General features: G+C 38.9%; 1 protein-coding gene and 1 pseudogene across 2 annotated transcripts in view; both read right to left on the bottom strand.

Moving 5' to 3' along the window:
• WNT2 (Wnt family member 2) overlaps positions 1 to 12,162 on the bottom strand; it is a 68,852-nt gene that overhangs the window by 44,891 nt on the left and 11,799 nt on the right. The gene's annotated exons all lie outside the window — the stretch shown is intronic.
• On the bottom strand, positions 7,952 to 8,374 carry LOC110200647 (large ribosomal subunit protein eL36 pseudogene; annotated as a pseudogene).

Genomic DNA, 12,162 nt, shown 5'->3' with positions numbered 1-12,162 from the left:
ATGATAATAATAGCTAACACTGATATACTTTAAGGTTTGAAACAGTGCTTCACATATATGCTATCTCATTTGTCCTCACAATAACCTTATGAAGTAGGTGCTATTATCATCCCCATTTTACAGATGAGGAAATTGAGATTGAGAGAGGATCCAGGGTCACACAGCTAGAATGTGTATGAGAAAGGATTCTACATCTAGATCCAGTGCCCCATTCTCCATTACCCCACTGATCTATTGGTCTGAACAAAGAGATGCCATCACTCCATTCTGGAGGTGGTTGTAAGTTTTTGAAAGCTGGGCAAGGTAAATACTAGTAGTTTCTATACCAAGCTGAAAAGGTTTTAAAATGGTCTCAGAGAAAAATTATGTCTGCTCTTCAAGGACCAGCCTAGGTTAGTGCAAATAAGGACTTGAAACAATGAAGAGTTTAGTGAGATAAATAAAATAAATAACTTAAAGTTAAATGATCAAATACATTATTAAATGGATTGTCAAATCAATATTAAATAAACTGATTAAATAAAATAAACACAATTACAAAATGGCCCTTGGTCTATGTGTAGGCCCCTCTTCCTACCACTGTAAGAGTGGTGGAATAGCAGAAAAGAGAGCAGAGTGTGTTAAGAATCATAGAGCAAATCATCTAAATTCATTCACTGAATTGCTGGTATTTGAAAATGTGATCTTTGTCTGTAGACCAACAAGCCATAATATTGGAGCAATGAACGTATCCATGTTGACATCTTCTCAATTAATGAAACCAGAGACCTTAACAACAACAACAACAACAACAACAATAACACTAAATGCAAAGCCAGAACTAAGGCAGGGCACGTGGAGCTTTTCTTAGCAAAGGAAATTTAGAGGGGTGCCATTTTCTCTCCCAATGGGTGGTCATGGATAATTCAGCTGCTGGCACCAGATGTCCAAACAACCGGACCACCAAGGGTATTGTCCTCCTGTTTCCTAAATCACTTGTCTAATGTGGGTGGGACTTCCTCTTGTTTGACCTTAACTTCTTCTGCCCTGAATGTTATTAAGACTTTTTTTCTCCATTTCTTATACACATTTTTTTAAATGGTGTTTACACACAAATTTCAAAACAAGGGTTTTTGGAGGCAAAGTCTCAGCACATTTTAGTGATAGTGGTTTAAGTCCCTAAAGATTCTTTCCCCAGTGTTTACAGCTCTTTTCATGTTATTAACTGAGGCCTTTGAATGGGAACTGAAGGAGCTTATCTAAGGTATGGGGGTGGGGGAGGGAATAATGTCCTCTGTTCTTGAGTATTTAATAAATGTTTGCCTTTAAAAAATAAATAAAATTCTCTAAGTTTGCGCCCTTATTACATGGAATATGGTTGCCACAGCAACCCAGAGGGTTTCTTTCATTCTTGGAGCATTTTCTTAGAGGACCCTGAGAGTGGAGAAGTCTTTTCTCTAGGTCTTTCACCTTCTGTAGTAGAAAAACCAGCTTATATTTTTTCTTCACACTCTGAAGATCACCATCAAATCACTCTCACCTTCCCTGTTTGTTGGAAGTGAGACAAAGCCTCAGGCCTCTGCTTTTCTTGGGGCTAATGCTCTGGTAAGCTTCCTGCCTTCCAGGCCAGTGCACAGGAAACCCAGACACCGGCAGGACCTGCTCTTAGCTTGTTTAGCTACCTTTGAACCTTAGGGTAGACTGTTGACAAAGCTGATGCAAACAGCAGCTTCCTTCAGTTGTTATCTAGGTAGAAACCCAACTTTCATCTACTCCTCATATCTTCCTTTCTCTTCTCTCCTTTCTCAGCTCATCAGGGATTTCTGAAACCTGAGTTCATCTTGCACTGCTTCAATCTGGAAGAGCAGCTGGACTTCAATAAGCAAGAGTCAATAAATATTTATTAAGCACTTACTCTGAGCCAGCCACTGTGCTAAGCACTGGAGAAAATAAATAAGAAAAAGAAAGACAGTCCCTACCCTCTAGGAGCTTACAACCCAGTGGGAGAAGATGACAAATAAAAGGAAGCTGAAAAGAGGGGCAGGGGTAAAGACTAGAGGTTCTGTGGAACAGAAACCAGGAAGAGGTACTTTTATAGTGATTTTGTCAGAGTGGTTGAAAAAGTAGGGTGAGGGTGGAGGAAGAAGGTAACACATCACAATTTTTAGGCTGCTAACAAATGTTAACTTAGCTGTTAGCAAACACAGACACACAGACACAGACAGACAGACACACACGCACGCGTGCACGCGCACACACACACACACACACACACACACACACACACACACACCACAGAGGAAAAGAAAAGAAAAAAAAAAGATAGTGTCTGCCCCCAAGGATGTTATAGTCTAATAGGAGAAGACAAACACAAAAGACTGGTCATAGTGAAGAAGTCAAAGAAATCCAAAATGAGAGTAACCAGAAAAAACAAAGAAATCCAGACTGAGTGTAACCTAGTGGGAAATGAGATGTCTGAGGAGATGCCTTTTCTGTTCTCCCTCCTTCAATGGAGGTTTAGTCACCAAACAGGAAAAATAACAATTCAATGTTTAAAAACTTCCCACTGAACAAAACTGGATCTAGGAAAACATACAGAAAACTAGAAAATAAAGACTTTTCAAGAAAGGGCATGGGTAAAGAAAGACTCAGTTTTCTCCTCTGTCAAATCAGGATGTTGAACTAGATTCCTTCCAACTCTAAATCTACAGCCTTGTGTCTATAATGAGATCCATCATTAGTTAAAAAGGGAATAAAACAAATTGATAACAAAAGCAGCAACATGAGAAAAGCCTCAAAAAATTTGAATTAAAGAATACAAACAATGGGAGATCAATTTCGTAGGTATACTGGCAACAACAGTAAAAAATTCAGCAAAACAAAATCAAAGGAAAATTCAACAAGGAAAAGGCTTGAAATTTTTATGTGCAAAGATGATAGATTTTAAAGATAGAGTTTAAAGAGATAATTTAAGAATCAAAAGAATCTAACCATCATTTTTCAATATATTGCCCAATAAATTTCCCCAGAACAGTTAGATCAAAAGATCAACAATAGAATTCACCCGACATCCTTAGAGATAAAAGTCAGTTTCACTTACCCAGACTAATTATCCTTAAACTTCATAACTTCCTCAATATATAAGAGTTTTACAAGTGCTTAAGAAAAAGATTGCTTATCAAGGTATCTCAGTTTGATCCCCCATAGGATTACACATCATGAGAAAACAAATACAAAGATAAAAATATGTATTCAATTCTCCACAACATTTCTGGACATTTCCACAAGGGAAAAGATGCTGCTTAAAGACTGTGGAAAGTAAATCAGTTTAGGGATGAGGATTTTTAAAGAGAAATTTAATAAGCAAAGCAAAGGCAAAACAATTGATTAAAGTTCTAAAAACAACAACCCTAGAGCACAACAGTGAATGGGGATTTTTGAAGATAAATCTTTTACTGTATTGGTGAGACAATAGAGGAGTTTTTAAGACCTGAAATTTTATCATGAAGTAGGAGTAAGTGAGAGTGGGAACAGACCAGAGTGGGACTATTATAATCTTGGGTAGACTAAAGGGATATATGACACATTCAGCCAAGGACCTCACATAACTGTTGCATAGAGAGAGTAAAATGGTGGTAAAGATGTATTTGTCTTCAAGTTTGCAAGATCAGATACAAGAAGAGTCATCAGTATGAGAGATGTTGCTGGTATGTTAACATATGCTGTTGTTTTGTCATTTTCCACCTATTTTGTGACTTTTAACTTTATATTAAACTCGGCTCTGCTCCCAGGGAGGGAAGGAGTACTGTCCTGAGCTTCAGAGGTATTTCAGTTGTTTTATTCATTCATTCATTCATTCATTCATTCATTCATTCATTCATTCATTCATTCACTCATCTATTTATTTATTTATTTATTTACTCACTCACTCATTTATTTATTTATTTATTTATTCATTTACTTATTTATTTATTTGTTTGTTTGTTTATTTAATTTTTGTGCAACTGCTTTCAGAGTGGTATGATCTAAGAAGAGGCGTGTTTACTACTCCCCTGGTCTGTGCTCTGGTCTGTGAGAAACCACAAGCACTCTTTTCCACCCTGGAACTGTGACCAGGGTTCCTTCTCCCCTGCTGCTACAAGCTCTGGTGGGCTAGTACTCTTCCTCATCCTCGGACTACAACCTGGAACCACTTATGGTCAATGCAACAGAGTCCTGCACCCAGTGCCAGCAAAGGAACCCCCATAATCTCCTTTTGACGAGCTGTCAGACCCCCTTACTGTCTGTGGATTGAGAGTTAGTGAAGTGGCAGCTGATACATACAGTGGCCTCCAAGGCCTGGGGCTGGTGTGCTAGTGTGCGGCCTGCAAGAGCTCAGCCTGTAAGGAGTGCACTCCACTCTCACTCTGGTGTGAAAGACCCTTCCTGGCAACTTAACTAAGTTGTCTTGGGCTGGAAAATTATTTCACTGCATCCTTTTGTGGGTTCTGGCACTCCAAAATTGTTTTGAGGTGTTGTTTCAAGGGGAATTTGAGAGAGCTCAGGCAAGTCCCTGCCATCTCTGCCATCTTGGCTCTGCCCCTTCCCCCCCCCCAAGAGGCCACCTTTTTAAAGGAAACACTGAATTACAATAGGATTTAGATAGTTAATATTAATGGTAAGAAGTTTCCAAATGTGACTTTGGGAATCTGCTAAGTTAAACAAAGACGAGAAAGAAGTTATAAAACTGGACAACAATGTGGAAAAATTAGATTTAATATTGAGAGAAATGACTGGGCTTATTAGAAAATTTCCTCAACTTGAATATGCAAGGTACATTTATGAAAATTGACTTCAAACTGAGGAATAAAGAACTTATAAATAAAATTCATGGTGAAGGTGATACAAGCTTGAAGTCACTCAGAAGGCAATCTTCAAGATATGACAAGAGGAAGACACAGTTTTTAAAAAGAGAAAAATCATGTATAGTAACATTGAGAGAGAGAGAAAGAGAAAGAGATTAACAAAATTACCTACCCATATCCCTTCATGTTCATTTCTATGAAATCTTTATGAGAATCAAGGGCATACTTGATGAAAATATTTCAAGGAAATTGGCAGGCTTTCATAGATCATATTCTACAGCAGCCACATTTTTATAGCCACATAATTGAAGGGTATGGAAAAATGTAAGATCCTGCTGCATTTATTGCTTATTGACTTAAACAACAACAACGACGATAACAGTAATTTAACTGGCGAGGTCAAAATGTAGCTTTCACTTCAGCAAGGTGTCTCCTATGTATATTTTATTTTATTCTTAAATTTTATTTTATTTTTTTAGTTTTCAACATTCACTTTTTATAAGATTCTGAGTTCCAATTTTTTTCTCCCTCCCTCCACCACCCCTCCCAGGAGGCAAGCAATCTGCTGTCCTGTTCATATTTTAATATCATGGAAGATTCCTTGGTGGGTCCAACCAGAGTAATATTGTTTAATGATCCCCTAATTATACCAAACAAGGCATAAAACAGGAAGACATAACTCTGCCAAAGGCATTTCCCATTCTCGTGGACATTGTCTTCTCATTGCTTATCACAGCCACTCCAAAGAGACTGGCCTAGCAATTCACATAGGAAAAACCAAGTGGATGAAGAATGCATAATGCCCAGGTTATGACATGTAGGTGGGTGGGCAGCTCATCGAAATAGTTCATTAGTACATATATCTTAGACAGGCCCTATGGAGTGACAAATAGTTAAGCCAAGAATTCGATGGGAAAAAAGAGGAGAGCTTTTTGGATTGCATTTGACAACTTGCATGCTGTTTTCTTTTCTTTTCTTTTTTTTTGTGAGGCAATTGGGGTTAAGTGACTTGCCTAGGGTCACACAGTGTCAATTGCCTGAGGCCAGATTTGAACTCAGGTCCTCCTGACTCTAGGGCCAGTGCTCTATCCACTGCACCACTGAGCTGCCCATTGCATAGTGTTTTCAATGATCTCAAGCTACACCTTGTTGCAAATGCCCATCTTTTTAATCCCAGCATTTTCCTGCTGAAGTTACATGATTGGAACCAATGGAACTTTTTGATCTTCAAAAGAATCAAAATTGTGGTGTGACCTATTGAGTAATGGAGAGATGTAGTAAGTGTAAGCAGGCAGTAGCATACCTATGATGAGGATAAAAGTGACATAAAAGCATTCATCAAGAAAATGGTTCATGATGGGAAAGGCTGTCAGCTAGTTACATATCATTAATCAATTAATCAACTGACAAGCACTCATTGACTGCTTACTGTAGGCCAGGGCTTGGGGACACAAAAGAAAACGTGAACAGCACAAATACTGTAGTAGCGCTTAGGCAATGTCAAATATCTACAGGAAAGCCTCCAATATATCAGAAGAGTGGGGAAGGGAAGTGTCGGGGATGGAGGGGAGAGGAGAAATCCTCCGTGGAGGATTATGGAGGAAGATAGAGAAGAGTCATACAGAATAGAACGGTATGGACACTGTATGATATGCTTCATTTGGAGAGAATACTGACGAGATCACAGACTCCATGTTTCATTTAGCACATTCATTATTTGTTTATATCATACACTTTGACAAAGCCTTCTATCATTCCCTCTGTCAACATTTGTCTCATGCAAGCAGACCCAGCTCTTTCACATTTTTTCCCTGCTATTCAGTGAGTAGTATCTTTAGCCCTGTTCTTTTTCCCAGCTTACGATCCCCATCTCCAGCTGCCTCTAAGACACAGCCAAGTGAAGGTATCACCTCAGACTCAACATATCCACGTCTCAGGATATTTCTTACCTTTCTCCCTAAACCTGTTCCTTTGACTTCACTCCTTCTTCCAGTAATACCCCAGTTTATCCAGACTTTGATACTAAAAATCTTGTTGTCTTTGACACTTCCCTACCCATCATTATAGGCAGTGAAGAAGTTCAGTAGGTAGAGACTGGGACACGAGTCAGGAAGACCTGAATTCAATTTCAGTCTTAGACACTTGCTAGCTGTGTGACCCTGGACAAGTCACTTAACCTTTGTCTCAGTTTCCTCCACTATATAATGGGAACCTCCCTCTCAGGTTGTTGTGAGGAGCCAAACATTTGTGAAGTGCTTAGCATAGTACCTGGCATAGAGTAGGAGCTATATAAATGCTTATTCCCTCTTTCTCTTCCTATCCTCTCACCTACCCAAGCAGTCAACCCTACAGCATCTCTCACATCTATCCCCTTCTTTCCATTCATAGAGCTGCACCCTAACACCCTCTATCACTCCCTCTCAGACTACTGAAATGGTTTTCAATAGTTCTCTCCGTCTCATTTCCCCTGCCTGCAAACCAATCTTCGTTATGTAGAGAGCTAATCATGTAATTCTTCTGGTCATAAATCTGAGACTTCCTATGGCTCAGAGAATAAAATCGGAACTCCATCCATGTTCAAGACCCTCCACAATCTGCCAGCTCTGTGCTTTTTTTTTTTAATAAAAATTTTAAGTTATAGACTTAGCAATCATCACCAAATATAAATATTCCAATACACAAAAATAGGATTTCATATGAAACTGTGGTCCTCTTTTCCATATGATTTGTTTTTTAAGTGTTTTTAAAATTGAACAAGGTAGTGACAAAATGGCCCTATTTATATTCCCTACTGAATCTTTTGTTTTCCTTTTCTTGGAACTCCATAGCATTAGTTCTATACTTATCATGTATTATCATGCAATATCATGATTTATATGATCCTCTTACTAGACTGTAAGCTCCATACAAAAATTTAATTTTTAATTTAAAATTTTAAAATTAAAATTCAAATTTTTTTAATTTAAAAATGGAAATTTTTAAAATTTAATTTAATTTAATTTTAATTTTAATTTTAAATTTTAAATTAAAAAAAAATTTTGACACTAAGTCTCTCCCTTTCTCACTCAGGCTTGAAGTGCAGTGGCCTGACCCCACTGTTTTTTGTTTTTTGTTTTTTTGTCAAATCTTTATTGGGTAAATGGGGAAGGTTGACAGGGTCCAGCTTAGTCTTTCTTGGCAGTAGCCTTCCTCATGGCAGCTAGGACATTGCTGAGCTCCTCTCTCTTCCTCTTGGCCCAGATGTGAGTTCCCACCCTTTTTTTGATGAACTTAAGGGCTTGCTTATCCTTGGAGACCTTTAACAATTCCATGGCCCGCCTCTCATAAGGGGCAAATCCACACACCTCCTGGATCATATCTCTCACAAACTTGGTGTGTTTGGTCAAGGGCCCACGGCGGCGGCAGTGTCGCAGCTTCAAACCGTTTTTGGTAACTTTGTGGCCCTTGTTGAGGCCTATGGCCATGGGGTATTGGATGGCCATGGCTGCGGCGCGTAGGCCCAAAGGCAGCCACCAGAAGGAAGGAGAGAGCGTTGAACTCTCCTGACCCCACTGTTGATCGCCACTGAAGCACTGACCTGCTATATCTCCTACCTGGGCCAGTTTGCCCCTCCTTAGGTAACTTGATAGCCCACTGATCACAGGGGCTCACCGTACTGGTTCCAGACTTAGTATGAACACCAGATAGGTTTTAGCCCTATGATAGCTCAGTAAATCTGAACTAAAGAAATCTACCTGCCTCAACTTTCCCAATAGCAGAGTCTATAGGCATATGCTACCACACTCAGTTACTTATTGTGTTTCATGTATTTATTTTTCCTATTACTTACTCCTAGTCCAATGCTCTGCCTAAAGTAGGTGCCTAATAAATGTTTACTGACTTGAAGGTGCTAATACCTCACAGTACTCTGACATGCTATTAAGCCCAGCTCTAAGAGTAGTAGAGGTGGGTCATCTATCTATGCTACTGCTGCATGGTTTGTGAAGAAAAAGGGAAATAGATGCTAGTTTCTCTCCAAATCTTGAGCGTATCATCCCCCTAACTTACTGGGTTTAAGACTTGTTGGTTACCCTCAACTTGATTCAGTCTATCTGAGAAAAGTAGACTGGACAGCTATTTTAAAAAAAAATTCTGATCTCATGAAATGCTGTTAAATAGAGAATAGTTATCAATCATTTTCCCTGGACCTAAATGTCTACCAATTGGTATTGCCTATAAGGGAGAATTTTTCAACAGTATGGCTTCTTAGGAAATGGAAAAAAATTTCTGAGACAAGCTGTGGGATTCCTCTCCAGAATTTGTTTTTAATAGGATCTTTTTTTTCCTCTTTGCTTTCCTTAGTATGGTTTAGCAATTATAGCATCACATAGGATCACAGCTTCAGAGCTAGAAAGGACCCTGGAGGCCCCATAGTCCAAATGACTGATTTTTACAGATGAGGGGACTCAGGGTCCAAGAGCTAAGTGGCTTGCCGAAAGTCACAAATATAAATATCAGTGGTAGGATTTGAACTCAGGTGTTCCTGGCTCCAAGTCTAATACATTCTCTACTACACCATGCTGCCCCTTCTTTCAAGAGGTAGAAAAATGGATTAGAACAAGGACTATGGAACTCATGGCTTTAAAAAAAAATACTGAGGGGCAAAAACTTGTTATAAGTTATATTAATGGTAACATTAACTGCATCATTATAAAGCCTTATGTGTAGGTACATAGAACTATGTGAGGATTCTCTAACTAGCTGCTTTGATAACTTCTTAGATATTTATTAAAAATGTTCAAAAAGTGTTTTTTCCAGTCTGTCAGTCAATAAACATTTATGAAGTTCCTACTATGCACCAGGTACTATAACAAGTGCTAGGGATATAAAGAAAGGCAGAAGACATTCCCTGCCTTCAAGGAGCTCACAGTCTAATGGAGGAGACAATATGTAAACAACTCTGTACAAATAATCAATGTACAGGATTAATTAATGATAATAAAGAGAGGGAAGGCACTAGAAGTAAGGGGGAATTCAGAAAGGCTTCTTGTAGAAGGTGGGATTTTTCCTGGGTCTTGAAGCAAACCAGGGAAGCCAGATTGGTCAGAGTGTTGAACTATGACTCCTGGACTTGCTCAGATTGGCTAGGGGCAGTAGGATGGATTGGCTTTGGAGTCAGGCTCCTTGATTTGGATTCTATCTAGTCCACCATTTCACTTCCTCTGTGACCCTTAGACAGTCACTTAACTGCCATAGGATTTAGTTTCCTAACTTGTAAGGCTGGAGTAGATGACTTCTAAGATCTTCTCCGGTCTTAAATCTATGATGACCTCTTAATGCCTCTTTAAGACTCACAGATCTATACATTCACAGTTCTTGTTAAAGGCTTAGATCAGAATTTTATTTTCCAATCTGTAAGGCAAATATCAGCTCAGAGGTTACTCCAATAATCTCACCACTTCTTTTCTACTGTGACCACAGAGGAAGAAGGAATATGGTTTATAAGCAGAGGGTAGAGGGCTGTATGTCTATTTTAGTATATTTTTTGAAAAATTTTTGGACTGAAGCAGTGGTTTCATTGGTACAGTGAAGGGGCTCTTTCTACTAACATAGACTGTTCCTTGCTCCCCAACTTATATAGCCATAGCCCAAGACACTGAGAGTGGTAGTGACCTGTCTCAGGTCACATAGCCAAAATAGCTCTGAGGTGGGACTTGAACCCAGATCTCTCTGTCTCCAAGGGTGACTGCTTCCTACATTGTGCCATGCTTCCTCTCAGCACATTAACTCTTAAATTTCACATCTAATGAAATTAGGCTCCTTTTTTTGATCAGTAAATGCCCGTTATGAATTGAACCTACATTTTACAAAGCTTGAATATGCATTTTTATTAAGATCAGAAGCAGCTTACTAATGGTGAGGCTGCAGGGGAAACAAAACAACAGCTGAATCCTACAGCTGTTTGTCTCTGAAAGTAAAAAGCTCAAGATCTTTGGTCCTCCAGAGCTTATAATTACCACAGCGGATAAAAAAAGTTCATCAGAATTAAGATTTTTAGTTCAGAAAGTCAGTTTCTTCTCTGACACATTTCCAGGTATGTTTCCTTTTCAAACATTTGGTGGAAGATGCTTGTGCACATAGCTCTGAGAAGCAAGCAGCACATCCCTTTCAAAAACACTGTACTTTACAACTTATATACTTAACTGTATAAATGTCAAAGAAAAGGTCAATGTGCATTTTTTCCATCCAATTGCACAACCAGTAATTGCCTGTAGTTGTAGAATTGCACAATGACAGTCTATATTCTTGGCAGTTATCACCATATGTCCACAAATTAATAAAAATAAGAAAGGTACTATTTGTAAACAGTTCAGGTCACACTCATCTTATTCTTTGCGCTGACCAAGAGTTTTTTCTTTCCAAGTTTCTTTAAATCAGACTTGCTTTCTCTATGGGCTTAGTAAAAGGTTTTTCATCCAAACAGATTTTCATCCTCCCCTATTTCTTTTTCCCATTAAAGCCCCATTGAGACCTTTTTATTTTTATGTTGACTTTTCTTATGTATTATCCCCAAGCACATTCTTAAGTTGTGTTGAGGTAAGTCAAAGATTACGACTGTGTCTACCTGGTTGGCAGTGAAACTTATTATGGAACAATTCTGATTAGAACACTGGGTCACCCCAGTCAGCTTCTCTATATGATGGAATAAAGAGCAGAAATTCAGGTATGTAAGTTACTTCAATCATACTGCCATGGAGATAGATGGGGTTAATGGGAATGTTATAGATCATTTACATGTAGACATGACCCAATAGCCTCAAGGCCATTGGAAACAAGGCCTCGTGTGCCACTTTGGGGTCATGTCTCTTCTCTGGTTCATAAGCTCATTCACCACCATAAATCAAAAATCAGTCACTTTCTATATTAGTGAGCTCTAGGTCTGGTACAGAAAGAACTATGAATGAGATGGAGACTACCATGCTACACATGCATAGTGACTTCTATGAGATATCTGGGAGTAGATGCCTTGAAATCACCCTAAGAATGAATAAGTGATTTGCCATGTCCCATCCCTGCCTCTGAAGGTTATATAGGTCCCCGGATGATCACAGAATACCTGTGGTGATTTCAGCATCTAAACAAAAACAACTGGCAGATTTGGCCAATTCAAAGGAGGAAAAATAAAGTTAAATTGGTTAGGCCTAAATTGGGCCATGCAGCCACTAAGGCCCTACCAGCGTGAAATCAATGACCCTATGGTAGGGGATATTAGGAAGTGTGCTGGTTGTTAGTATAAACAACCAAGATTGACTGAAAGTTTTGCTTTTTGTATGATTGTGGTAGTTTAGCTTAGACATGA

This window comes from Phascolarctos cinereus, unplaced genomic scaffold (assembly GCF_003287225.1).
Source record: "Phascolarctos cinereus isolate Bilbo 61053 unplaced genomic scaffold, phaCin_HiC Scaffold_1;HRSCAF=81, whole genome shotgun sequence".
NCBI classification, from domain to species: domain Eukaryota; kingdom Metazoa; phylum Chordata; class Mammalia; order Diprotodontia; family Phascolarctidae; genus Phascolarctos; species Phascolarctos cinereus.
Note: the sequence above shows the minus strand (reverse complement) of the source record. Positions and strands in the feature narration are given on the sequence as shown.